Here is a 5,000-nt window from a genome sequence, read left to right on the forward strand (position 1 = left end):
GCCGACTGGACAGGTGCGCGTGGGAGTGGAGACTTTAACGCGCCGCTGAAGTGATCCCATCGCTCAGTGGATGATTCACGGACCTCCGACGACCCCTGAACTTCGCCCACTCTGACGACCCCCGTCAACTTGCTCCCGCTGTAACGATCCCTTAACTTCGCCTACTCTGACGACCCCCGTCAACTTGCTCTCACTCTGACAACCCCTCAACTTGCTCCCACTCTTACGACCCCTCAACTTACTCCCACTCTGACGACCCCCATCAACTTGCTCTCACTCTTACGACCCCTCAACTTGCTCCCACTCTGACGACCCCTCAACTCCGGACTTGACCACTGTCAAACACACTTTTCGAGGACCGTCCTTTGCTCTCGGGTTGCGAAACGAAAGTCGAGGCGGGCAGATGGCATTCAGGACAAAACTGCTGAGCCGAGTACCCGAGACGTCACACCAGGGAGTTATATGAAACCCTGAATTTTGAAATCGGACGCTAGAGCTGCCCTTTCCTTGACGAGTGCGCGGGTTGTGACCTGAAACGAAATCCAATATTGTAGGGCGCAGGTCCTAGGGCATGGGGCACAGATACCGTTAAGTGAACCTGCGCGAGCCTATTGGGGAGGAGGGGTTGGGGAGAGGGGTTAGGGTATCGGGAAGGGGGGAGGGGGCGGGGGCAGGCAGGTGAGTGTGGGCGCAGTGACTCGCTCCGACCTTGGCTGCCTCCAGACAGGTTCCGGGGACCATCACCTGACTAGTGGCGGGGAGGGGGCAGGAAGGGTAGGAGGAAAGGTGAGAAGAAGAAGAGGAGGAGAAGGAGAAGAAGAAGAAGAAGAAGAAGAAGAAGAAGAAGAAGAAGAAGAAGAAGGAGCAGGAGGAGAGGAAGAAGAAGAAGAAAAGGAATAAGAGGGGGAGAAAAAGAGGGAGGTTTTAACAGTGATTGGCGAAGGTTTAACTTACGATATCATTAGAATGAATAAACAAATAAATATGTATAGATTGTGGTCTGAGGGCTGGGCGAGGGCGTGGGCGTGACGGGTGGGCGCCAAATACGTCACAGAGGCGCCCTTGAAGCATTTCCTGCGGCGAGGCTAAAGCGGGTATACAGCAAAGAAAAAAAATCATTGTTACAGTTAAGATGTGAGGATTTACATATAAAGAAAAAGGAAGTAATGGAAAGAACAGGCAAAATGAAAGGAAAAAATCATGATAATCATAATGTGCAGGTTAGTCTGAGATCAGTGAAGGAAGCTGCAAATGCACTCGGACATGCCAGCAATTGATTGCTTGTGCCCGATCAGCTGTGATGGGAATGAACAGCCGATTGCTTTTGATGAGGAAGAACAGCTGATTGCCTTCGATGAGAAAGAACAGCTGATTGCCTTCGATGAGAAAGAACAGCTGATCGCCTGTGCCCGATCAGCTGTGATGAGAGGAGCTCTTGAAGCGGCTTCTTGACAGACGACGCTGCTCCGCCCACGATCAATGACACCATCATACCTATTTGGAAGATCTTGAACTGAGCTCACCGTGACTTGGCAGGAAAGATCTCTTTGGTCGCCATTCCGTTTTCAGTTTCGATTTCATTGACGTCTTACTGAAAGAAAAAAAATCTCATTTTTTTTCTTTACGTAGATTGATTTTTGGAAAGAAAATTCGGATGAAATATTAGCAAAAGAGAAAATTTAATCACAAACAGCACAGGCAACAGTCAAAGACAGATTTGGAAACGCGACCTGATGGAAGTGAAGCGGGAAATGAAATGGATAAATAAGTAGTAGAAATAGAAAATGAAATGGATAAAGATAACAAATTTATATAGCTATGCATCGCCAAATTACGGTAGTTCGAAGGAAATGCCAAGGAAGACGAATCAAAATTGTAGCAATAGGTGGAAAAATAAACAAATAATTGAAGTAAAGGAATAAATGGTGGAGATGGATGGATGAATAGATAGAGCTCTTTTAATTGCCTCGCGTTTCGCTATTTCGGATTCGCAGACAGGACGCTATTGCAATTCACAAATGCAGTAAAACACGAAAAGGAATCAAGAGAAGAAATGAAGAATAAAATTGTCGAAATAAGTAGACAGAGAACAAATAGAAAAAAGAAAATCAGTAAACGAGTGAATAGTAAAAATAGTATAAATAAACAGAAACAATAACACGCACGTTTTTCGCCAACTCGAATTCGCAAACAAAAGACTGTCGCAAATAGAAAAATGAATAAATCAGGGGAATGATAACTAAAGAATGTCGCAAATCATAACTGTAGCAATAGATAGAAACTAATCGACAGATAAAATAGATAAATGGATGGATAGAAATAATAATCGCAACGCGTTTTGCCAACGAGTCGCGTACAAAAAAAAAAAAAAAAAATGCAAATAGAAAAATTTAATCAGTAAACGAAGTGAACGTACGGTAGAAATGGATAGACAAGTATATAGAAAGAATGATTCCTCGATTCGCCATCTGGAATTCGCAAACAAAATGTCGCAAAATAGATAAATGAACCAACAGAGAGAATAAAAAAAAGATATGCGATCGAAATGAGAGATAACAAAGCGAAAAAATAAACAAACAAACAAAGAAAAGTAAAACAAGCGAATGGTAGAAACAAAAGAAATGAAAGGATAGAACTAGTACTCAGCTTGAAATCGCAAAATATTCGCAAAACGCCTTGAACTCTGCGCTTTAGGGACCTTGAGCAGCGAGCAGCCAGCGCAGTCTTCGGCCCCCGTGGAAATCATTGGAAATATAGCCTTTTTGTCGAAGCAAAAGTCTCAGTCAAAGTGTCCAGACTGGCTTGAATGTCGGGTTAAGTGGGGGGGGGGGGGATTGAATGATGATGATGGGGTGGTGATGATGGTGATGAAGGTGGTGATGAGGGTGGTGGTGAAGATGATGATGGTGATGATGGCGATGATGATGGTGGTGATGAAAAGGAGGAGGAGGTGGAAGACTGATGATAATGATGATGATGATGATGATGAGTAAATTATTAGAGAAAGAGGAAAGAGAAAGTTGCAATTAGAGCTGGCTGTGGTTTCTGGAGGAATCAGAATGGGTGGGGTGAGGGGGGGGATGGAAAGCGTCCCTCAGACTTATGCTAATTTGGTTGATATGCGAAGGTTTTTTGCGGGCTGTCGAATGCGAATCTCAATCACTCTTGTTTTTTTTTTTTCTTGTTGGAATGTCTCTCGCTGATCTTAACGGTAGAGCTGTCGAGAAATTTCGATTCCCTTTTGATTTGAACTTTTCCAAAATCTCTCGTTTTTTATTTGTCTTGATATGCCCCCCCCCTCCCCCCTACCTCCTCCCCGCTCCGCTTTCTGTCTGGAAGATCTTTCTTGCTTCCTCCGTATGTGTGTGTGTGTGTGTGTGTGTGTTTGTGTGTGTGTGTGTGTGTGTGTGTGTGTGTGTGTGTGTGTGTGTGTGTGTGTGTGTGTGTGTATTTGTTTTATGTGTGTAAGTGTGTGTGTTTATGTGTGTGTGTGTGTGTGTGTGTGTGTGTGTGTGTGTGTGTATGTGTGTGTGTGTAAGTGTGTGTGTGTTTATGTGTGTGTGTGTGTGTGTATGTGTGTGTGTGTGTAAGTGTGTGTGTGTTTTTGTGTGTGTGTGTGTGTGTGTGTGTGTGTGTGTGTGTGTGTGTGTGTGTATGTGTTTGTTTGTGTGTGTGTGTGTGTGTGTGTGTGTGTGTGTGTGTGTGTGTGTGTGTGTGTGTGTGTGTGCGTGTGTGTGTGTGTGTGTGTGTGTGTGTGTGCGTTTTTTCTTTTTTTTTGTTTGCACTTGTCTGCGTGAGAGAAACACAGAGAATATATTGCTTGATTCTCCACAAAAGCACGTCGGGAAACTTTCGCGTGCCTCGGGTCGGAGGAGCAGAGTGAGTGAGGGAGGGGGGGGTGAAGGGTGGAGGAAAGGAGACAGAGGGACGGAGAGGCAGAGGGAGGGAGGGGAGAAGGGAGGAGGGTGGAGGGGCAGAGGGAGGGAGGGACGGAGGGGCAGAGTGAGGGGGGAGAGGGGTGGAGGGAAGGGAGACAGAGGGAAGGAGGGAGGGAGGGATTGGGGCGAGAGGCCATTAGGTCAGAGAGAAATTCTCCGCGCATTTGCCATTTTCAAATGTGTTCTCGATATATCTCCCTTTTTTTATTCTCTTACCGTCAGATGTGTCTATATGTCCGTGCGGTGCAGAACGACTACACTGTAAACCCAAAGACAACATTTCCACCTTACATTTCGTATTACTGACGTCTATATATTTTTCTCCTCCTTCCTGGCACCTTAGTCACGGCTCAGAAGACTGCCTCTCTGTTCGTGCCTGACTATATCGTTGCATAACCCGGGTTGCATTCACCCCGTGCACGAGCCGCTCGCGTGCCACATTATGCAATTGCAGAAAAAAACGAGAAGGGAAGCCAAGCCATCGTGTCAACTGCTGAAAATCCGCCGTGACCTCCTCTTGCAACGAAGTCTTGGCGTCTGGAGCGTCTGCGGGCGAGCTGGCGTCCCGAGGGAAAGTTTTGTTTTGAGGAATTGAGTTTTGTTTGGGGCGCTTTGGTGTCTTTGTCTGTCTGTGTGTCTGTTTGTTTGGCTGTCTCTTTCGTTTCCCTCCCCTCATCTCTCTGTTTGCCTTTCTCTCTCTCTCTCTCTCTCTCTCTCTCTCTCTCTCTCTCTCTCTCTCTCTCTCTCTCTCTCTCTCCCTCCATGTCTCTCTCTCTCTCTCTCCTTCCCTCCATCTCTCTCTCTCTCTCTCCCCTTTACTCATCTCTCTCTCTCTCCCCCTCTCTCTCTCTCTCTCTCTCTCTCTCTCTCTCTCTCTCTCTCTCTCTCTCTCTCTCTCTCTCTCTCTCTCTCTCTCTCTCCCTCCATGTCTCTCTTTCTCTCTCTCTCTCTTCCCTCCATCTCTCTCTCTCTCTCTTCCCTCCATCTCTCTCTCTCTCTCTTCCCCCCTCTCTCTCTCTCTCTCTCTCTCTCTCTCTCTCTCTCTCTCTCTCTCTCTCTCTC

General features: G+C 46.4%; 1 protein-coding gene across 2 annotated transcripts in view; it reads left to right on the top strand.

Annotated features, from left to right (window-relative positions):
• Positions 1-5,000, top strand: part of LOC138865463 (uncharacterized) — a 40,301-nt gene that overhangs the window by 207 nt on the left and 35,094 nt on the right. The gene's annotated exons all lie outside the window — the stretch shown is intronic.

This window comes from Penaeus vannamei, chromosome 21 (genome assembly GCF_042767895.1).
Source record: "Penaeus vannamei isolate JL-2024 chromosome 21, ASM4276789v1, whole genome shotgun sequence".
Classification (NCBI taxonomy): Eukaryota; Metazoa; Arthropoda; class Malacostraca; order Decapoda; family Penaeidae; genus Penaeus; species Penaeus vannamei.